Here is a 25199-nt window from a genome sequence, read left to right as displayed (position 1 = left end):
TAACGAATTGGTTAGATCAGGCAACAGAATCAATTAAATAACCATCATCTAGATACTTGCCTTAGATTTCAAATTGGTTGATTAGAATTGATCAGATTAACATATTGACTCAGATCCGAACCATTGAGCCAACTTAGGTCTCAAATCAATCAATTCATATCAAAATGTGAATCGATGTGATCAACTATAACTAAAATCAACTTTGAATCTTTTTGACCTAATCCTAACCAACAATTGATAAGGTTCAATCAACTGCTCAAAATCGACAATGGGTTCTAACCTGATCTAATCAATTGATCCTAATTGTAATTAGATCACTAGACCTAATTTGTTCAACCCATATCCACATACAATAATATAATTTTTAGATTTTAAAAATATTTTAGATTATATTTTATTACATGCATTAGTGATTTATGATCATGAAACAGTTTTAGATCTAAATATAATGTTATATATCACATATATGAAGTTTTAGATCTAAACTACAAGCATATATCATATATATATATATATTAATTTTAGATCTAAAACTAAAAATATATATATCAAATATATGTATAATTAGATCTAAAATAATAATTAAAATATTTTAAAAATAATTAGAAAAAATAATTCACATCAAACTAGGATAATCTTTTTAATATAGGGGGTAAACTCTATATCAGGACAATCTTATACCAGTTCGATGCGAATATTTAATCATTCTAATTTTAGATCTAATATAAATAAAAATATATCATGTACATCTTTTTTTAGATCTAAAAATTGATTTAAAAATTTTAAAAATAGATCTCAAAACCGATCAATCTTATGCTAGGACAAACTTTTCAACATAGGGGCTAAACCTTATGTCAGGACAACCTTATACCAGCACAAGATCAATATTAAATCATTCAAAATTTTTAAGCTAATATAAAAATCAGATTATACATATCTTAAAAACTAGTGGCTTTGATATCACTGTTAGAAAATGGGTAGGATTGCATGCATAGATTTCAAAATCTTTTTGAAGTAGTAGTGAAAATAATTCTAAATTAAACCCTTTAACCTCACATGTAATAGATCTAATCTATATTTACCTGAGCTCTAGATCTAAGACATACATATAATCTAAAAATAAAATAAAAAAAATTAAGATTTGATTTCAATACCTTGTGCGGGTTGAAATACACCACAACCGATGATCCTAGATCTAAAGATTCTTGAGCCACACATGTGTCTGGCCTCTACAAATATCCATCAGAATTAATCTTGAACCTTTTTCTTGTACCTGATCCATCTTCTTCAAGATAAATCTCAATCTTTTAGATCTTTGATCACATCTTGATCTTTGACTACGATGTCAACACTTGAGCTGTAGTCTTTCTCCTATTGCTTGATGTAGAAGAAAACACCAAACACCTTGGATGTATGGAAGATAGAATGCCCAACCCTTGGGTGTTGGATATAGAGGAGAAAGAGAGAATGGCATGGAGATGGAGATTTGAATTCTCAATTCAATTTTTTAAAACCCTAGAAGACCATCTCTTAAATAGATCTTTTCTTGATTTCCAATCAATCTCCAATTAATCTAAAAAGATTAGTCCTTATCTCATAAGGTTCCTTGCCTTTTAATCTGAGTTTTTTCTTAAAAAAATTAGATCCAATTGAAAAGATCCTCACCTTATATGACAAGTAGATGGGGCACCCCACATCCCATAAGGCAGGTAGAGGGGGTGCCCACATCAAGTAAGGCAAGTAGATGGGGTACCAATCCTTGGTGCCCCATAGGGTTTAGTGTGCACAAGAGAGGGGGCATAGGCCCTCTCTGTCTATCCTTTCATGCGAAAGTAAAAGAAGGGATGGGCCCCTCTTTCTTCTTATGCCCACTCCAAGAGGTTTGCATCCCTTAGACTTTCTAAAAGAAGGGAGGCATGCACCTCCTCTCCTCTTTCTAATTATTCCATGCCACAGAAGAAAATAATAAGGGAGAAAATAAGAAGATTTATTTTACCAACTAATTGGCTTGATCCAATCCTTTTAGACCCTCAAATAGGTGTCCCTCTAAATTTAAATCAAAATAAATCTAGCTAAGGTTCAAAGCTATAGACTTGATCTAATTCTTATCTAATAAGGAATCTAAGTCTAGAGAAGAATTGAGTTTAATCATATGCTAGCATGGTTCTCATAAATTCAATAAAATTTTATTAAATTTTTGTTAGATGTATGTTCTAAAAGCCAATATGGCTGATACATTGTAACAAATCTAGGACATAATTTTATATTTAATTCATTGATTTGATCAATAAAAGGGCAAGTTTATTTTCATTCAAGTGTGATATGTCTTTGAATCATCCATAAAATTAATATTTCGATACATATTCTCAAAGTATTGAGAATTAGAGACATGTATATAATTTCTAAATACTTCCAATCATAGTATCATCATAAGGATGGTAATCGATTCAAATAGACCGACGCACAGGTCACTTCCTTCGGGATAGATGAGTCTCTGATTTATAATATAGAGATACTGAGTAATGAGTATGGATAGTTGTTAGAGAACAACTAGTACTGAGCATGATCATATGAGAGATCACTTGAATTTCTACTCGATCATCAGTGATTGTCTCGATGCTGTAGTTGTATGAATGATCTTTTGACCTGTGATAGTATGATTACTTGCAGTGAGGTTGCTAAAGTTTGACTGACCCATAAATATAATTTCAATAAGTCTTTGTAGTGGATGTTGGCGACAGTTGGTCCACTATAGAAGTAGGGTACATATCTAGATAGAATCTATCAACTTTGATAGAGAGTAGTCATATGAGATTTGAGAGACTAAATCTGAAAGTTTGTATCCATAGCAGTGTGATTGATGGAAAAGAGTTTCTATGAGGATCACAATTGGCTTGAGCTGAATGAATCTATCATATGACTGATGATGAGGTTTGATGATTTATCTATGACTTTCATCTAGTCGGGACTCATGATAGAGGGACTGAATTACATGTTAACTACATCTTGAAGTTTTTTTTTGATTCTACTGGGTTGCCACTACATACTGTTAGGTGTTACTGATGGATGATGATAGCTCATTAGGATTGCTCAAGATCGACAATCCTTGATGAGTTAGAGTGAAACTATTTCGATCCATTAAAATAAATTTTAATGATACTATGATAAAGATTATTGTATATCTCACTACCAGATAGAATTAAATCTATGGGATCACACAACAAAAAGATTAGATCTGAAATAAGTAATTGGCATAAGAAGTCTTAATTGAGTTTAGAAAAATTCTATTGGGTTCAGGGTAACCTTGCTAGCATATGGTTGAACTCAATTTCTTCTTTGTATTTGAATTTCTTATTTGATAAGATTAATTCAAGTTTAATTACCTACTAATAACTTAAAAAATTAGATTCATTAGGCTTCAATTATTGGGTACCTAAGATTTTGGATCAAATGAATTAAGGGTTCAAACTCTTAATCAATTTTCTTGATAGTTTTGATTGGGTGCCACTTGATTTGATCAAGTTGGGTGTGCCCACCCATTAGAGGGCATGTGACCAGCATGGGGCATCCCCTAGGCCCCATGTAGCATGTGTATTTGTGGGTGCAAGAGCTCCAATAGTTGACACCAACAGGATCTCCTAAAGGAGGTCAAATAACTAAAGAAATAAAGATTCCTAATGCAAGTAGGACTTATATTAAGTGGTTGTTTGATTTTGAATAAGATTCAAACCTTATACATATTTAAAGGAGCCTTCCCTAAAATTTCTTAGCACTGAATTCCAGCACCCTATGCCTCCCTTAGAAGGTCCCCGCGCCTACTCCCTCTTCTACTTCTCTTCTCCCTTGAAGATCCAATGCCCAAGGAGTTTGGGTGTCCCACTTCTCCATGCCCAAAAGGTGTTTGGGTGCCCCTTTGCTTGCTGGTTTTCAGACTTTAATTATTTCATAATCAAGAAAAGAAAAGCAAGGGAAGCAGAGAAGAAGAAGATCAAAAAAAAGATCAAAGAGTTGATCGTGATCCAGATTTCGTTCAGATTCGCAGGCTGATTTTTTTTTAAAAAAAAATTAATACCAAAGAAGACTATTCCAGACTTATCCTGAGTGGATACCCATAGAGATCAGATACTTGTGTAGTTAAGAAAGAACCTACTCTCTTTTAGATTCATATTTGAAAAAAAGATTTACAAAATAGGTATGTGATCTGATCACATATTCAATTTCAGCATAAAATTCAGTATATGTTCAATTTCAGCATATGAAGTAGATCTTAGTATTTTATATTTTATATATGCATAATATAGATTAAAAGATATTTTAATCTTCTATTTCACTATGTTGTTTAGAATTTTTTTTTTTGAAACATACATGTATACTCCGACATGAAATTTCAACAGTGTTATCAGAGCCACGAGATTCATATACATGAAATTGACATACATATTTTGAAAAAAGTTTCAAAATCTAATTTTTTTTATATATAAAATGTATAGATGATTATTTTGAATCTAAAATTTATTTTAGATTTAATTTTTAGATCATACAGTTGATATATGAAAACATGTATAGATTTGAATTTTATTCTAGAACGATTTCTAGTTCATATTTATATGATATGAAGATGCATGCATAAATCTGAAAATTAATTTAACCTTATTTATGATTCATATATGAGATATGTGATTACATATTTAGGTCTGAAAATTATTATCAATATGATTCATAATTTATATATGAGATATATGACATCATATTATGATCTGAATTTTTATTTAGATCTAAATTTTACATATATATATATATATATATATATGAGATATATGCTTATATGTTAAATCTAAAAATTAGTTTCATGATTTAAAATTATTTTTCATGTAAAAAATTTAGGTCTGAAATTTAGTTTTAAAATCTAAAATTTATGTTTGTGCATGAGAGTTTCGGTTATAAAAGAAATTAAAAAATTAGGTCATATAATTAGATTATATCTAGAATTTTTGATTTGAACACTGTTGGGTATAAAATACCCCCCAGCCGAAGTTTGTGATAGGAGTGACCCTCCGGGGATCCTACCGACTTCCGACCTCCGACGACATCTCTCCGAGCCTCTCTGGCGGCCGAGCGTCCGCAACGCTCCCAAGTTTGGCCGACGGACAAGCCCCCGCCAGCATCGATCGGATTCTTCGCGACGTCCGGACTCCTACGGGAGATGGACTTCGTCCTCAACTCCGGCTGCAGGAACACTCCGCCCAGACTCCTACGGGAGCCGGACTTCGCCCCCAACTTCAATTGCAGGTAGACTTCGCTCGGACTCCTACGAGAGTCGGACTTCGCCCCGACTTCACCTACAGGTAGACTTCGTCCGGACTCCTACGGGAGTCGGACTTCGCCTCCAACTTCAATTGCAGGTAGACTTCGTCCGGACTCCTATGGGAACCGGATCTCATCTCCGACTCCGGCTGCAGGGAGACTTCACTCGGACTCCTACGGGAGCCAGATCTCACCCCGACTCTGGCTGCAGGGAGACTCCGCCTGAACTCCTACGGGAGCCGGACTTCGCCCTGACTTCACCTACAGGTAGACTTCGTCCGGACTCCTACGGGAGCCAGACTTCGCCCCCAACTTCAATTGCAGGTAGACTTCACCCGGACTCTTACGGGAGCCTGATCTCGTCCCCGACTCCGGCTGCAGAGAGACTTCTCCCGGACTCCTACGGGAGTCGGATCTCATCCCCGACTCTGGCTGCAGGGAGACTCCGCTTGGACTCCTACGGGAGCCGGACTTCGCCTCGACTTCACCTACAGGTAGACTTCGTCCGAACTCCTACGGGAGCCAGACTTCGCCCCCAACTTCAATTGCAGGTAGACTTCGCCCGGACTCCTACGGGAGCCGGATCTCGTCCCCGACTCCGGCTGCAGGGAGACTTCTCCCGGACTCCTATGGGAGCCAGACTTCACCCTGACTTCACCTACAGGTAGACTTTATCCGGGCTCCTACGGGAGCCGGACTTCGCCCCCAACTTCAATTGCAGGTAGACTTCGCCCGGACTCCTACGGGAGCCGGATCTCGTCCCCGACTCCGGTTGCAGGGAGACTTCGTCCGGACTCCTATGGGAGCCGGACTTCACCCCCAACTTCAATTGCAGGTAGACTTCGCCCGGACTCCTACGAAGCCGGATCTCGTCCCCGACTCCGGCTGCAGGGAGACTTCGCCCGGACTCCTACGGGAGCCGGACTTCACCTCGACTTCAATTACAGGTAGACTCCGCCCGGACTCCTACGGGAGCCGGACTCCGCCCCCAGCTTCAATTGCAGGTAGACTTCGCCCGGACTCCTACGGGAGCTGGATCTCGTCCCTGACTCTGGCTGCAGGGAGACTCCGCCCGGACTCCTACGGGAGCTGGACTTCGCCCCGACTTCACCTACAGGTAGACTTCATCCAGATTCCTACGGGAGCCTAACTTCGCCCCCAACTTCAATTGCAGGTAGACTTCGTCCGGACTCCTACGGGAGCTGGATCTCGTCCCCGACTCCGATTGCAGGGAGACTCCGTCCGGACTCCTACGGGAGCCAGACTTCGCCCCGACTTCACCTACAGGTAGACTTCGTCCGGAGTCCTACGGGAGCCGGACTTCGCCCCCAACTTCAATTGCAGGTAGACTTCGCCCAGACTCCTACGGGAGCCGGATCTCATCCCCAACTCCGGCTGTAGGGAGACTTCACCCGGACTCCTACGAGAGCCGGATCTCGTCCCTGACTCTGGCTGCAGGAAGACTCCACCCGGACTCCTACGGGAGTCGGACTTCGCCCCGACTTCACCTACAGGTAGACTTCGTCCGGACTCCTACGGGAGCCGGACTTCATCCCCAACTTCAATTGCAGGTAGACTTCGCCCGGACTCCTGCAGGAGTCGGATCTCATCTCCGACTCCGGCTGCAGAGAGACTTCATCCTGACTCCAACGGGAGCAGGACTTCGGCCCCAACTTCAATTGCAGGTAGACTTCACTCAGACTCCTGCGGGAGTCGGATCTCATCCCCAACTCCGACTGCAGGGAGACTTCTCCCGGATTCCTACGGGAGCCGAACTTCACCTCGACTTCAATTACAGGTAGACTCTGCCCGGACTCCTACGGGAGCCGGACTCCACCACCAGCTTCAATTGCAGGTAGACTTCGTCCGGACTCCTACGGGAGCCGGATCTCATCCCCGACTTCGACTATAGGAAGACTTCGTCTGGACTCCTACGGGAGCTGAACTCCGAGCTCCTACCGCAAGCGACCCACTCTAAGTTTTCACTGCAAATGATCTACTTCAAATTTCTACCACGAGCGGCCCGTGCCGGATTCCCACCGTAAGCTTCACCCAAGCTTCCATTATGGACGAATTCCGTTCGGATGTCCGTTGGAGACAGGCCTTGGTCGAGACTCCTCGACAAATAATCCCCATTCGGGCTTCTATGGAGACCAGACTCCGATCGAACTTCGGTCGACAGGCCTGGACCCCCTAGCAGGCCGCAGTAATGGCCACGACTCTGCTCCACTTCCTGCAATAGATTCCGCGCAGCTCCATCACTCCCTGGTAGGCTGCAGTAATGGCCACGACTCTGCTCCACTTCCTGTGATGGATTCCGTACGGCTCCATCACTCCCTAGCAGACCACAATAATGGCCACGATCCTGCTCCACTTCCTGCGATGAATACCGCACGATTCCTCCACCCTCTGGCAAGTTGCGACAACGGACGCCGCTCCACTCCCCCAATAGACTCCACGTGGCATGTCCCGGTGATGCCCATGATTCCGCTCCACTACTCTACGCTACAAACTCCTCCTGATCCTGGGCAGCCCACTGCCAAACGGTTATAAACATCGCTATCAGTCTGTTGCCCCCTCCGCCTATAAAAGGAGGACCCCAGATACATTATTCTCTAAGCTCTAATTTCTATCCCAAAACTCTGCTAAAATTTTTGTTCAAGCACTCCATTCTTGTTGAGGAAGAAAACTGACTTGAGCATCGGAGGGTCTTGTCGGAGCAACCCCAACTCGGTTTAGACTTCTTTTGCAGGTCCCAGCGGCGACCGCGACTCCCTCGACTCCAGCTTCTCCGACACAGGTGAATTTTTGCACCAATAGGATTGGTGCTAGAGGAAGGGCCCTGTGTCTTCGCAGCACCCTTGTTCTTAAAGGAGCGCTCAACGGGGCCACCTCCGGTCATCTTTTCCAACATTCACTCCTCCTTCCCCCGCTAGGTCTTTGCCCGATGCCTCCCCGCAAAGCATCCACGCGGTGATCCACGGCCTCTGCGGCCAGATCTCAGGCTCCGACCTCACCTCTAATTTTTCAGCCTCCCCCTCCTCCTCCGGTAATGGTGGTTGGCAGGATCAATTCGACCTACTGGTGCAGCAGGTCAGAGGCCTCACTGAAGCTGTGCAGGCCATGCAATAGCAGCAGCAGTCGCAGGCATCAGTGCGACTGGAAAGAGCATCATCGGAACCCCAAAATCCGACGATGGGATGGGCCACTTGGGCCAGCCAACCTGTCGTTCCCGAAAAGACGAATCCAAGGGTGGAGAGCCCTCAATCAGACCATGATTCCACCCTTGGAAGATCTCTACCTCCATTCTGCTAGAAGACCCTCGAGACCTGTAGTCGAGAGAATTTTCTAGATCGAAGGCTCCAGGAGATGAACAGGCGGATCGAAGAGCTCCGCCATGCTCCCCCTGCTTATGGTGAGGATATTTGCACTGACCCTCCCTTTTCTCAAATGATCATGCAGGAATCGATCGCGCCGAACTTCAAACTCCCTCAATTTGAAAGCTACAACAGGACTTCAGACCTAGTTGACCACCTGGAGGCCTTCCGGACAATGATGCTGCTTCATGGCGTGCCCGACGCCATTCTATGCCGAGCCTTCCCATCCACCTTGAAGGGAGCGGCGAGAAACTGGTACTCGGCGCTGAAGCCGGGTACCATCTTTTCCTTTGATCAGATGAGCCACCAGTTTGTGGCTCATTTTGTTAGCAGCCGACGTCCCCAGAAGGGTTTGGAGTCCCTCATCAACATCAAGCAGAGGGAGGGGGAGTCCATTCGGGCCTACATCAACTGTTTCAATGTCGCCGCATTGGAGGTCCGAAATTTGGACCAATCGGTAGCGATGGCCGCCCTGAAAGGCGGCCTTCAGAAGAATGACCTTTTATTCTCCCTGGAAAAGAAGTACCCCAGAGATTTTGCTGACCTGTTGGCTCGGGCCGAAGGGTACGCCCGAGTGGAAGAAGCCTTCAAAATGAAGGACGAAGAGACCGCGAGAGAGCGGCAGGCGGGAGACTCGAGTAAGCCCGCAGTTGAAAAAGGGCCGAGAGAAGCTCGGCCACGTTTCTGAACTCCCCCCGGGCACAAGTGCGTCCAGACTCCTCCTCGAGCATGCAGGTAGGGAAGCCCGGATCGTCGGGCTCGGCGGGGCTCTCCCCCTGGAAGATTTCGCAACTATGCCCCCCTCAACGCATCGAAAACCCAGGTGCTGATGGAGGTCAGAGAGTAGCTCCCAAGGCCAGAGAGGATGTGCATGCACCCCGGAAAGCACAATCCCAACAAGTTCTGCCTCTACCATCATGACCACAGCCACGACACGGAGGAATGCATCCAACTCCGAGACGAGATCGAGGAGCTCATCCGACGAGGTCGACTCGATAGGTTCATTCGGCGTCGACCTGAGGGTAGAGAAGATCGGCCAAGGGCTGTTGCTCCTAGATTGATTTTGATGATTACAAAGCAGATTGAAGGGATACAAATAATTTTAAAATGAAAAAATCCTTATGCTCTTCAAGGGTAAAATCATAATTTCACTAAAATCCTGATCTGATAGTATCATTTGATAAAACAAATGATTTGAAAACTATTGGTGAAAATTTCATTATTTTTGGACTTATATTTTTGAAGTTATGAAGGTTTGAAGTGCATGAGTCGACTCATGAGTCAACTCATGGCACTGTGAGCTGATTGGCACGCAAAAATTTCCTTGGCACGCTAGTTTTCTGGCTTGGCACGACCTGTGAGTCGACTCATGAGTCAACCCACAAGGCATGAGTTGACTCATGAGTCGACCCCTGCTGATTTGAGCCAAGAATTTTCAGAAACGCATTCTCTGGTAAATGCAACAGAAGTTGACTCATGAGTCGACTCCTGATGCATGAGTCGACTCATGAGTCGACCCCTGCGACGGAAAATGTCAGCAACGGCTATTTTTTTGCCCGTTTTAATTGCCTTTTATGCTTCCTAAAAATCCTCTAACGGCTCTTTATCTGCCTAAATTATTTTCTCTTGCTTCTAATGCAATAAAATGCTTCAAATGGTGAAAGAAATTGCAGATTAAATAGCAGATCAAACAGAAGAGAGAGGATCCGAAATCTGCATGAAAAAGCCTGAGATCAACGAGATATTTGAGAGAAAAAGAAAAGAGGATCCAAAATCCACACGAGAGATTGTGAAAGAGATTCAAGAGCTTTCAAAGAGAGGATCTTTCACGCCTATTGTTCAACCTTGATCTAGAGATCTTTCAAAGCTTTCAAGAGATCTTCAATCAACGATCATCCTCTTCTCAAGTGTTCATTCAAGCGTTCATCCACCTTGAGAAAATTCAAAAAGGGTTTCTTCATTTGAGTAAAATTTTTATTGTTATATTCGCTCATTTAAGGAGCTGTTATTGTATTAATCTGTGCTCTAAATTATCTTACTCTTGTAAGTAATTGTTCTTATTTTTGGAGGATTTTCAAAACAAGGAAAGGTTGATCCGAACCTGAAATCGGAGTGTTTTGGATTTACTTGTACCCTGGAAACAAGTGATCTAGCTTGAGATAGCTAGTGTCGGAGTTTCCGACGTTTTGTATTCAGGTTGAATACAAGCATAGTGGATTGAAATTCTCAAGTAGGAGCTTGGGGAGTGGATGTAGGTGCAAGGTTGGCACCGAACCACTATAAATCCTTGTGTTTGTGGTGTGCTTTATCACTTTACCTTATTTCTTTATTATATCCTTGCAATTCTGCTTCAGGTAATTAATATTGAATTAAAATTTTGTCTTGTTCATCATAAGTTATAAATTAAGTCTAAATTTTAGAAACCCAATTCACCCCCCCCTCTTGGGTTGCATAGCTGGGCAACAAGTGGTATCAGAGTGGTGCTCTAGCCCTTCTTTGATCTAACAATCAAAGAGCCAAAGATCTATGGCAACCCATGTCGGTACTTCTCTAGCCGAGGGGCAATCTACAAACCGACCTCCACTTTTCAATGGGTCTAATTACACCTATTGGAAAGCTCGGATGAAGATATTCATACAAGCACTAGACTATGATATGTGGAGTATCATAGTGAACGGTCCTCACACACCCACCAAGATTATAGATGGTGAGGAGTCAACCAAACCCGAAAAAGAATGGGATGAGGTTGACAAGAAATTGGCACAATTAAATGCCAAAGCCATGAATGTCCTTTATTGTGCACTAGATGCAAGTGAATTTAATCGCATTTCTACTTGTGCATCTGCTAAAGAAATATGGGATAGGTTAGAAGTAACCCATGAGGGAACAAATCAAGTAAAAGAGTCTAAAATAAACATGCTTGTACATAAATATGAATTATTCAAAATAGAGCATGATGAGTCCATAACTGCTATGTTTACTCGTTTTACTGATATAATCAATGGTTTAAAGAGTCTTGGCAAATCTTATACTAACAGTGAACTTGTAAGGAAGATTCTCAGGTCACTGCCAAGAACTTGGAAAGCCAAGGTGACTGCCATCCAAGAAGCAAAGGACTTGAACACTCTACCTCTAGAAGAGCTTCTTGGATCCTTGATGACTCATGAACTTAGCATGAAGCAACATCAAGAGGATGAAGTCAAAAAGAAAAGAACCATTGCCCTCAAATCCATAACTTCGCCTGATTATGAAACGGATGACTCTGAAGATGAAGAACAGGATGAAGAGATGGCACTCATCATCCGGAAATTTAAGAAGTTTCTAAGAAAAAGAAACAGGGGATGAGAAAGAAATTCACAAAAGGGGAACAAAGCAAAGAAAAAGAGAAAGATCAACCCCTTACATGCTACGAGTGCAAGAAGCCGGGACATTTCAGATCCGAATGTCCACAATTGAAGAAAGGTCCAAAGAAGTTCAAAAAGAAGGCAATGATGGCGACCTGGAGTGCGAGTGATGACTCAAGCTCCGACGAGGAAACCTCAACAGAACAAGCCAACCTGTGCCTGATGGCACACGAAAATGAGGTAACTTCTGAATCCACTAGTGAATTTACTTTTGAAGAATTGCATGAAGCATTCTATGATTCAATTGACGAATTAAAGAAACTAGGGAAGAAAAATAAAGAACTGAAATTGGAAAATCAGTCCTTAGTGAAACAAGCTGAAAATCTTTCAATTGAAAAATTCATCTTGATTCAAGAAAATCAAAACTTAAAGGATGAAATTAATAAGCTGAAATCTATAGTAGATAAGTTCACCTTAAGTTCAAACAAACTAAATATGATTCTTGATAATCAGAAAGCTATATATGATAAGGCTGGACTTGGCTATAAACCTTTGAAGAAACAAAAATTTCTGAAGGATATTTATGTAAATTATTCAAGTAACAAGTCTACAAATATTACTTGTTTCAACTGTGGTAGGATAGGACATAAATCATACACATGTCTTATTAACAAATATGCAAACATAAAAAAATATGGGTTCCAAAAGGAACCATTCTGACTAACCTGAAAGGACCCAAGAAAGCTTGGGTACCTAAGACAGAAACTTGACCTTTGCTTGCAGGTGTGTCTAGCATCCCAAGAAGGAAACAGGAAATGGTATCTTGACAGCGGATGCTCGAGACACATGACTGGTGATGAATCATAATTCATCACGCTTGATGCTAAGGATGGAGGGATGGTCACCTTTGGAGATAATGGCAAAGGAAAGATCATCGGGATAGGTAACATTGGTATCACTCCCTCCAAATACATTGAGAATGTTTTACTAGTTAAAGGTTTAAAGCATAACTTACTTAGCATTAGTCAATTCTGTGATAAAGGGTATAAAGTAGTTTTTGAATCATCTGTTTGCATTGTGACTAGTCCTATTAACGATGGCATTAAATTTATAGGACATAGGCATGGCAATGTTTATATGATAGATTTGAATGACTTAGCCAAATTAGACATGCAATGCCTAGTATCCTTGAATGCTAAAATCAATGAGACTAGTTGGCTGTGGCATCGTAGACTTGCACATATCAGCATGCATTCTCTTTCAAAATTAATTAAGAAAGATTTAGTTCTCGGTTTGCCAAAACTAAATTTTGAAAAGGATAGAATTTGTGATGCATGCCAATTAGGTAAACAAACTAGAGTATCATTTAAATCCAAAAATACTATTTCAACTTCTAGACCATTAGAGCTCTTACATATGGACTTATTTGGACCAACAAGAACCACTAGTCTAGGAGGAAAACGATATGGCTTTGTAATAATAGATGATTACTCTCGTTTTACTTGGGTTTTCTTTTTAGCACACAAAAATGAAACTCTTCATACTTTCACTAAATTTCATCGAAAAGTCTCTAATGAAAAAGGGTTTTCAATTCAAAATATTAGAAGTGATCATGGAACTGAATTTGAAAATCAAGATTTTGAAAATTTTTGTGATGAAAATGGAATTGGCCATAACTTCTCTGCTCCTAGGACACCCCAACAAAATGGGGTAGTTGAAAGGAAAAACAGAACCTTAGAAGAAATGGCCCGTACCATGTTGTGTGAAAGCAATCTTCCAAGATATTTTTGGGCGGAAGCAATTAACACAGCATGTTACATTTTAAATCATGCTTTAATTAGATAATTTTTAAAGAAAACCCCCTATGAACTTTGGAAAGAAAGAAAATCAAATATTGCATATTTTCATATTTTTGGTTGCCGATGTTTTGTATTAAATAATGGCAAAGAAAAACTTAGTAAATTTGATGCAAAATCAGATGAAGCAATCTTTCTAGGTTACTCCTCTACTAGTAAAGCATTTAGAGTTTTCAACAAAAGAACTTTAGTAGTTGAGGAGTCCATACATGTTATTTTTGATGAATCTAACGATCTTCCTTCAAGGAAGAATGAGGGTGTTGATGATGCAGATCCACTAATAGAAGGTATGAAGGAGATTACTCTGAAAGATTCAGCAACTCCAAAAGACAAGAATCAAGAAGACGAACAAAATGAAAGAGGTGAAGAAATTCAAGAACAACCTCAAGGTACAAATGACCTACCCAAGGAATGGAGGTATGTTCACAACCACCCTAAGGAGTTAATTATTGGTGACCCTATGCATGGGGTAAAAACCCGTTCTTCACTTAGAGATGTAGTTAATCATTGTGCTTTTGTATCTCATCTTGAACCTAAAACTTTTGAAGAAGCTGAAAATGATCAAAATTGGATTAATGCTATGCAAGAGGAACTTAATCAATTTGAAAGAAATAATGTTTGGACCTTAGTATCAAGACCTAAAGATTATTCAATAATTGGCACAAAATGGGTCTTTAGAAACAAATTAGACGAGGATGGAAATGTAATTAGAAATAAAGCAAGACTGGTTGCTAAGGGATATAATCAAGAAGAAGGAATTGATTTTGATGAAACCTTTGCACCTGTTGCTAGATTAGAAGCTATTAGACTTATACTTGCATATGCTTGCTTTATGAATTTCAAGTTATTTCAAATGGATGTTAAGAGTGCATTTTTAAATGGTTATATCTCTGAAGAAGTATATGTAGAACAACCCCCTGGATTTGAAAATCATGCTTTTCCTAATCATGTCTTTAGATTAAATAAAGCTTTATATGGATTAAAACAAGCACCTAGAGCATGGTATGAAAGGCTAAGCAAATTTCTACTAAATAATGGTTTTTCAAGAGGCAATGTAGATACAACCCTATTTATTAAAAGAAATCAAAATGATATGCTAGTTATACAAATTTATGTTGATGACATAATTTTTGGGTCTACTAATGAATCCCTTTGTCAAGACTTCGCTAAGCTTATGCAGGGGGAGTTCGAGATGAGCATGATGGGAGAACTCACCTTCTTCCTCGGACTCCAAATCAAACAATCAAAAGAGGGAATCTCCATCACCCAAACCAAGTACACCAAGGAACTACTCAAAAGATTTGGAATGGAGAACTGCAAACCAATTGGCACACCAATGAGTCCCTCAAGTAAGCTTGACAAGGATGATGAAGGTAAAAGCATAGACTTAAAATACTACAGAGGTATAATTGGCTCATTATTATATTTAACTGCAAGTAGGCCTGATATCATGTTTAGTGTTTGCTTATGTGCTAGATATCAATCTAATCCTAAAGAATCTTATTTGAATGCTGTTAAAAGAATCCTTAGATACTTAAATAGTACTCAAACTCTAGGGTTATGGTACTCTAAGGACTCACAAATTGATTTATTAGGATATTCAGATGCCGATTTTGCTGGATGTAAATTAGATAGAAAAAGCACAAGTGGAACTTGCCAATTTCTTAGAGTTAACCTAATCTCATGATTTAGCAAGAAACAAAATTCGGTGGCACTGTCTACGGCTGAGGCCGAATACATTGCAGCCGGAAGTTGTTGTGCTCAAATCTTATGGATTAAGCAACAACTCGAAGATTTTGAAATCAAACTTAATGAAACACCAATAAGATGTGACAATACAAGTGCCATAAATCTATCTAAAAATCCAATTCAACACTCAAGATCTAAACATATTGAAATAAGACATCATTTTATAAGAGAACATGATCAAAATAAAAATGTAATTCTTGAATATGTTTGCACTGAAAATCAATTAGCTGATATCTTTACAAAGGCCCTTAGTGAGGATAGATTCTGTGAAATTAGGAGAAATCTAGGAATTCTAGATCCATTTGCCTCAAATTTCTCAATTTCCAAAGAATTGATTAGAGCTCAATTTTCAACATCTATCTTGGTCCCAAAAGCTCAAATTTATCATTCTAAAAACTTATCTTTGAGCAAAATTCCTTCACTCAAAATTTCAAAATTTTCTGGAATTTATTCATATTTTTCCTGATTTTTTGAACTTCATGAGTCGACCCCCATGAGTCGACTCAATGGCAAACTTGTAAATCCCACCAACTTCCATCGGGTTTATTGTTTTTAAACGGGAAACCCTGTTCATGAGACGACTCATCTTCTCATCGTCCTCCTTCCAAAAGCCGTCTTCTCCAACTCTTCTTGCTCCAAATCCAAGGATTTATTTCGTGGCAATTCTCCCTCCTCCTCTCCACCAAAAATCGCCACCTTGATAAGGAATTTTTTTTTTTTTGCTTTCTCGCATTGCTTGGCACGGTTGGAACGTGCCCTAGCACTTCACCGATCTTCCAAAATCCGCTTCTTTTCTCCACTAGAATCCTTCTTCACTCTCTTGTGATCCCTCTTCACTCAATTCAAGTCTCCTTGCCTGCTACTATAGTGGATATGGCTCCAAAGATGAAGCTTCCCCAAAGAAGAAAGTCAATCCGTGAGCCTGAAGAAATTGTCAGAAAGAAAAGGCAAGCTGGTCAGTCTTCCAGTGCTCCCACTCCAGTTTCAGTACCTGCTCAAGGTCCCTCTCAATCCTCCATAAGCCCCAGTGTAAATCCTCTTTCTGATAGAAAAGTAGAAACCGGAAAGAATATAGATTTTCGGTTCTTTGAGAAAGAAGGCTTTACTTTTGCAAGTAAAATTAAAAACCAAGGATGGGAACTCTACTGCTCCCTTAAGAAAGTCACCTATGTTGACCTAGTTAGAGAATTCTACCAGAACCTACATTATGGAAATGGGTCAGTGACTTCAACAGTCAAGGAATTGATATCTGCTTGGATTCTAGGATATTGGGAGAAATACTTCAGTTGCCTAGTGAAGGATACTTATATATGGAACTCCCAATTAAAGAAGAGGGGATCAGAATTATTTTAGGAGAAACCTTTTCAGAAAGTTTAAACAAATTGGAAGCAAAGTTTTTGTCCATTGAGATGAGGGTGCTGCATCAGATAGTAACAAAGCTATTCTTTCCTAGGAGTGGTAGACATGACTTACTTTCCAGCAGATATGTATGTGTCATGTTTCATGTCATCACTCAGACCCCCCTGAACCTCCCTGCACTTATGATAGAGGCCATGAGAGAAACTTTGAACAGATCCAAGGCACACTTGCCTTATGGTATGGCCTTACTAGAGTATTTAGGAGGTTTGGAGTTAGCTGTGAGGGGGAGGCTGCTACTAAGCTCTCTCATATGGACACTTTCAACCAACACACCCTGCATCGAATGGGATTTATAAAGACTGATGGTGGTTGGATCAAGGGAACTGAAGAGAGAACTGATGACAGAACTGAAGGCAGAGTAGAAAAAGAAGGTCCATCATCTCCTGTCCATGATTTCAGGGCAGCATCACCACAGATCCAGTTCATTCCTGATACAGAGGCTGGCCCTTCTGAGTTTACTAGGATGCCCACTCCAGTGTATCAGCCAGAGAGCAGAGCACCTCATTCAGAGTTCAGACTGGCTGACGATCAGATCGAGCATATATCACAGCGTGTGGCTTCTCTGCTATTAGTCAGTGGAGTAGTACTTCTTTTGCACCTGGAGCACCTCTTCTGATCAGACCATTACTCCCATATCTCCACTGTATTTTAGATGATTTCGGATCAGTCCATCAGGATACAGCAGCTTGAAGACACAGTCTGGAGATTGACTGGCAGAGTTCTAGACTTGCAGGGGCAAGTCCTTGCTTTGGCCCATCCCAAGCCACAGGAGTCAACTATTGAGGTCACAGACCTCACTGCAGAGGCTGGAAGGCTCAGAGGAGCACTAGAGGGTGGATATGAATTACTGAGGAAAGAGATCTGAGGATCGAGTGAGCATGCTACCACTCAGTTCACTGCTCTACTTCAATCTGTTTCCAGAGCACTGAACGTACTTGATTCCATTAGACTCACCCTTTCTGTTCAGTCCTTAGCATCTCAGCGTTCTCAGCCACCCAGTTCATCTCGCTCCCCTGCTCGTGCCAGAGGCAGACGGGGTAGAGGACGCACTTCTGATCCATCAGTTTCTCATACCATATCTGATGACTCCGATCCATGATTTGTCTTGATCATTACTAGGTCTAGGAGTTAGTGTCTTGTTCTAGGATCTGTACCTTGGGGCCATGTATTGACAATTAGCTGGTTGATTTTTATGAACTATGTATTGAAACAATTATGATATTAATGGAATCATCTTTTACCTATATTTCTACCTTTTGTAATGATATTGATCATATTTTGGTTATATATATTCTCCTTATTGAAATATTGTCTTCTCTTTGTTGTTGTTTGCTGTTGATAATTTCTATATTAAGGGGGAGCAAACATCTGTGATATACTCTAAAAGGGGAGAAATTAAAGAATATTTTTGAAAAAGAAAAAGTTAACCATGTCTGATGATGTCAAAAAGGGGGAGAAAGTAAACAATTAAACAAAAAGCAAGCAACTCATTAAAAGCAAAACCCTAAATTATGAAAGAAAAAGGGGGAGAAATTAAACAAAAAGCAACTCATCAAAGGCAAAACCCCAAAAGCAAAATTACAAATTATGAGAAATTTGGCATCAAACAGTAATTTGGCATCAAACAGAAATTAAACAAAAAGCAATTCAATTATTGAGAAATTAAACAAAAAGCAACCCATCAAAAGCAAAATTACAAATTATGAGAAATTAATTGAAGAATTTAAAGAACAATACCAAAAGTACAATGCTAAGTACAATGCAATTATGTAACTTTTAAATTACTTCTTTACATATGCTCTGATTTACTTTAAAAATTTAAATATGCTCTGATATATTTCAAAATTCAAACTTGCTCTGATACATCTTTTGAAATTTACCTTGATACATCTTAAGAAATTTGATTTACTTTGATACACCTTAAAATTTCTTTTAACTTGCTCTGATACATGATAAAATTTAATCTGATACAGTGTGAAAGTTTCTCTGATATATTATCACATTTGCTCTGATACAGTGTGAAATTTTCTCTGATATATTATAACATTTACTCTGATACATTGTAAAATCTTTTCTGATAACATTGTAAAAATTATTGTTCTTGCTCTGATACATTGCAAAATTTATTTCTTTTCTCTTGCTCTGATATATCTTAAACTCAAAATGATCTAATACCCATTTTAAATCTTTAAGAAAATGGACAAACTATTTTTGCATAAATATGCCAAAAGAATCATACTCTTTTCAAGCATATACACCTATAATGCATTCTTTTGAAATTAGTGATTCACATAAATATTTTTTTTCAAATATTTTGTCATCATCAAAAAGGGGGAGATTGTTGCTCCTAGATTGATTTTGATGATTACAAAGCAGATTGAAGGGATACAAATAATTTTAAAATGAAAAAGTCCTTATGCTCTTCAAGGGCAAAATCATAATTTCACTAAAATCCTGATCTGATAGTATCATTTGATAAAACAAATGATTTGAAAACTATTGGTAAAAATTTCATTATTTTTGGACTTATATTTTTGAAGTTATGAAGGTTTGAAGTGCATGAGTCGACTCATGAGTCAACTCATGGCACTGTGAGCTGATTGGCACGCAAAAATTCTCCTTGGCACGCTAGTTTTCTGGCTTGGCACGACCTGTGAGTCGACTCATGAGTCGACCCACAAGGCATGAGTCGACTCATGAGTCGACCCCTGCTGATTTGAGCCAAGAATTTTCAGAAACGCATTCTCTAGTAAATGCAACAGAAGTCGACTCATGAGTCGACTCCTGATGCATGAGTCGACTCATGAGTCGACCCCTGCGATGGAAAATATCAGCAACGGCTATTTTTTTGCCCGTTTTAATTGCCTTTTATGCTTCCTAAAAATCCTCTAACGGCTCTTTATCTGCCTAAATTGTTTTCTCTTGCTTCTAATGCAATAAAATACTTCAAATGGTGAAAGAAATTGCAGATTAAATAGCAATCAAATGTGAGATCAAACAGAAGAGAGAGGATCCGAAATCTGCACGAAAAAGCCTGAGATCAACGAGATATTTGAGAGAAAAAGAAAAGAGGATCCAAAATCCACATGAGAGATTGTGAAAGAGATTCAAGAGCTTTCAAAGAGAGGATCTTTCACGCCTATTGTTCAATCTTGATCTAGAGATCTTTCAAAGCTTTCAAGAGATCTTCAATCAACGATCATCCTCTTCTCAAGTGTTCATTCAAGCGTTCATCCACCTTGAGAAAATTCAAAAAGGGTTTCTTCATTTGAGTAAAGTTTTTATTGTTATATTCGCTCATTTAAGGAGCTGTTATTGTATTAATCTGTGCTCTAAATTATCTTACTCTTGTAAGTAATTGTTCTTGTTTTTGGAGGATTTCCAAAACAAGGAAAGGTTGATCCGAACCTGAAATCGGAGTGTTTTGGGTTTACTTGTACCCGAGAAACAAGTGATCTAGTTTGGGATAGCTAGTGTCGGAGTTTTCGATATTTTGTATTCAGATTGAATACAAGCATAGTGGATTGAAATTCCCAAGTAGGAGCTTGGGGAGTGGATGTAGGTGCAAGGTTGGCACCGAACCACTATAAATCCTTGTGTTTGTGGTGTGCTTTATCGCTTTACCTTATTTCTTTATTATATCCTTGCAATTCTGCTTCAGGTAATTAATATTGAATTAAAATCTTTGTCTTGTTCATCATAAGTTATAAATTAAGTCTAAATTTTAGAAACCCAATTCACCCCCCCCTCTTGGGTTGCATAGCTGGGCAACAAGGGCCCTGCCGCAGCCTGAGCCACCAAAAGGGAAGAGCAGCCCGGGGATTGGCCCCCAATTGGGATCATCAACTCCGTCTCTGGAGGACCTTGACAGGAAGCAGACCTTCCACAGCCCTGGGATTTGAAAACTTGTAAATGTATAACGAACGACCCTACTTTAAATCAAGATTCCTTTTAGATCTGCACATCTTTTCCTTTCTACCATGGACTTGTAACGACAGGAGACGACCCCTTCGGACAATGAAAACAAACCCTAACATGGGCAAAGTCGAAGGCCCGATTACTCTTAGATCGGATGGGGTGAGAGGCCAAACAGCGCCCATATGCGCCCCCTCAGCCATGTTGGGACAGAAAGAGAACCTCGCCCTAATATGAGCAAAGTCGAAGGCCGGGTTCCTCTTAGACCGGATGGGGGGAGAGGCCAAACAGCGCCCACATGAGCCCCCACAGCCATGTTAGGGACAGGAGGAGAACCTCGCCCTAACATGAGCAAAGCCGAAGGCCCGATTCTCCTTAGACCGGATGGGGGGAGAGGCCCTACAATGCCCACATGTGCCCCCACAGCCATGTTAGGGACAAGAGGAGAACCTCGCCCTAACATGAGCAAAGTCGAAGGCCCGGTTACACTCAGACCGGATGGGGGGAGAGGCCCCGCAGCGCCATATGCGCCCCATAGCCCTGTTAGCGATAAGAGGAGGACCTCGTCCTAACCTGAGCTAAAATCGATTATGTCAGAAATAGGGGAGGAACCCATCCTAATGCCAGTCGAGATCTGGTCATTTAAGACCAGATAGGAAGAAGGGAACCTTCCCAGCGATCCCTTCGTGCTCCAGCGACCCCACCAAGAGCAGAGGAAAACCCTCACTCGAAAAAAAAAGGAAAGGAAAAAGGGGAGGGGAGTTAAAAAGGAAAGCGACGGACGGCATCGGCGATGAATGAAAAATAAATTGCATCAAAGATGCAAAGAACCTTGTCTCAGCAAAGGTTGGGGTTCTTATCAAAATCCCCGACCTTCAAGAAAGCTCTAAACACGAGCCAGAGATAAGGCGGCTTCCTTAGGGCGACGATAAGCCTGGACCTCCAAGCTTGAACTCCAAAAGGAGGCGTCAGACCTGAGTGGTCCCGGACAAACCAGCGGCCATAAACAGAAGGGCGGGTCAATGCGATGGTGATTGAGTACTTTCGAGCGGCATGATATCGGACAATGCAAAAGCCGAAGGAAGCTCGGCAAATGAAATTCAACACATGAGTAAAGGAGGTAACAGAAAATTTCTTTTGCATTAATTAAGTATATATTACAGAGCCCTTGAGGCTGAAGAAGAAAGATGACGAGACAAGCAAGCCGATGCGGTGACGACCAAGAACCTCTAGACGACATCGGCATCAAAAAGAAAAAAAAAAGAGAAGAAAAGAAAAAGAGAAAGAAAAAAAAAGAAGAAGAAGAAGAAGAAGAGCAGAAGAAAAGAAGAAAAGAAAAGGTGGGATACTCGCAGGATCCTGGGGACTCAAGTCGATGTTGAACAAAAACTGCTCCTTCAGAAGGTTGGGAAGGGAAGGAGCCGAATAACCAAGAAGCTTCCAGGCGGCCTGAAGGTCATCCTCCCCCAGGCTAGGAGCCCGGCAGACAGAGTCCCCAGAGAGCCCCAAGGGGGCAATCCCAGCCTCAAAGTCGGACAGTGGACGAAGAGGTACTTTCCCTTCCAGTTGTGGATTGAAGAGGGAACACCTTTCAGCAACCCCTTCTTGCCAAATTGGGGAAAGAAATACCACCAGTCCTTCACCGAGGGGTGGCGCTTGAAGGTGTAAAAATACCTAAACAAAGAAAGAGATGGCTGGACTTCGACTACGTGGCAAAGGGAGAGGAACCCTATCAAAAAACTAAAGGAATTCGACGCAACCAAAGCTAAAGAAATATCTAAGAAACGAAAAAGGGCGACGATGAAGGATGGAAGCAGAAGCTAGAGTCCGACACGAAAAGCCTCCTGATACAGGCAGAAACGATCGGGTGGGGGGGGTGCTAGTTCGGTCGGAGGGACCAGGAAGCTCCAGATCATACTCTGGAGGAACTCATACTAAACCCTTATCAGTAGAAGCTCGTCCGGAGTCAGAGAACAAGGAATGGCACCCGACGCAAAAATTGGGTGAGGCCCAGCCCTAGATGTGGGTTCGTCTATAGTGTGGGGGTCCTGGGGGGCTGAGGCGGACGAGATCCTGGAACCACTAGAGGCAGAGGTGCCGGAAGACATTTCAAACAAAAGCCCTAAAGATCCTGGAGAAATCAGGTGGGACAAGGGGCGAAAGGTTTGCGGGGGACCAAACCAGAGGAATGTGATAGAAGAAAAATAGAGGAGAAAAGGCCCTTAAATGGCAAGAAGAGGAACAAAAGTTTCGGGACTAACCTAGATCGCTCCGAAGGATGCAGAGGGGCGAGGACAGGGATGACTCGAAGAATGCCTAGGGCCAAGGTGGATGCCAAAGAGGGTCAGAGCTCTCGGAGGGAAGGCAGACATGGAACTCTCAGGCAGAATGAAACTTCTGAAGGCAGAAAAGCGGGTTTAAAGAAACCCTGGGATCCGGCGCTATAATGATCGTGGATCTCCCCAGGCCGACCCACGCTCTCCACGTGTCCCACTCGCCACCGCAGGCGGCTAAAAGCGGCTGATAGCTGACAGAGCCATTACTGCACCGTGCCTGGGCCAACGTACCAGTGAGAATTTCGAAAGGTCCCTTCGGATTGCCCCGATTTGAACAGACTCCAGCACGCGCTCATTTAATGCCAGAATATCTGAGGGTGATCATGCATAGGATTCAAGGGGACAACTTCGGCTGCGAAAACTTCTTTGTACTTCCTTCATTCAAAACTCGAACTCGGAAGTAGGGGGACTGGGATTGGGTATAAAATACCCCCCAGCCGAAGTTCATGACAGGAGTGACCCTCTGGGGATCCTACCGACTTCCGACCTCCGACGACATCTCTCTGAGCCTCTCTGACGGCCGAGCCTCCGCAACGCTCTCAAGTTTTGCCGACAGACAAGCCCCCGCCAGCGTCGATCGAATTCTTCACGACGTTCGGACTCCTATGGGAGCCAGACTTCGTCCTCAACTCCGACTACAGGAAGACTACACCCGAACTCCTACGGGAGCCGGACTTCGCCCCCAACTTCAATTGCAGGTAGACTTCGCCAGGACTTCTACGGGAGCCGGATCTCGTCCCCGACTTCGGCTGCAGGGAGACTCCGCCCGGACTCCTACGGGAGCCGGACTTCACCCCGACTTCACCTACAGGTAGACTTCGTCTGGACTCTTATGGGAGCCAAACTTCGCCCCCAACTTCAATTGCAGGTAGACTTCACCCGGACTCCTACGGGAGCCGGATCTCGTCCCCGACTCCAGCTGCAGGGAGACTTCGCCCGGACTCCTACAGGAGTCGGATCTCATCCCTGACTCCGACTGCAGGGAGACTCCATCCGGACTCCTACGGGAGCCGGACTTCGCCCCGACTTCACCTACAGGTAGACTTCGTTTGGACTCCTACAGGAGCCGGACTTCGCCCCCAACTTTAATTGCAGGTAGACTTCGCCCGGACTCCTACGGGTGTCGGATCTCGTCCTTGACTCCGACTGCAGGGAGACTTCGCTCGGACTCCTACGGGAATGGATCTCATCCCTGACTCTGGCTCCAGGGAGACTCCGCCCGGACTCCTACGGGAGCCAGACTTCGCCCCGACTTCACCTACAGGTAGACTTCGTCCGGACTCCTACGAGAGCCGGACTTCGCCTCCAACTTCAATTGCAGGTAGACTTCGCCTGGACTCCTATGGGAGCCGGATCTCATCCCCGACTCCAGCTGTAGGAAGACTTCGCCCGGACTCCAACGGGAGCCAGACTTCGCCCCGACTTCACCTACAGGTAGACTTCATCCGGGCTCCTACGGGAGTCGGACTTCGCCCCCAACTTCAATTGCAGGTAGACTTCGCCCGGACTCCTACGGGAGTCGGATCTCATCCCTGACTCTGACTGCAGGGAGACTTCATCCGGACTCCTACGGGAGCCGGACTTCACCCGCAGCTTCAATTGCAGGTAGACTTCGCCCGGACTCCTACGGGAGTCGGATTTCATCCCCGACTCCGGCTGCAGGGAGACTTCGCCCGGACTCCTACAGGAGCCGGACTTCACCTCGACTTTAATTACAGGTAGACTCCGCCCGGACTCCTACGGGAGCCAGACTCCTCCCCCAGCTTCAATTGCAGGTAGACTTCGCCCGGACTCCTACGGGAGCCGGATCTCGTCCCCGACTCCGGCTGCAGGGAGACTCTGCCCAGACTTCTACGGGAGCCGGACTTCGCCCCGACTTCACCTACAGGTAGACTTCGT

The sequence above is a fragment of the Elaeis guineensis genome, chromosome 9 (genome assembly GCF_000442705.2).
Source record: "Elaeis guineensis isolate ETL-2024a chromosome 9, EG11, whole genome shotgun sequence".
NCBI lineage: Eukaryota > Viridiplantae > Streptophyta > Magnoliopsida > Arecales > Arecaceae > Elaeis > Elaeis guineensis.
The sequence above is the reverse complement of the archived record's forward strand: the minus strand, read 5'-3'. Positions refer to the sequence as shown.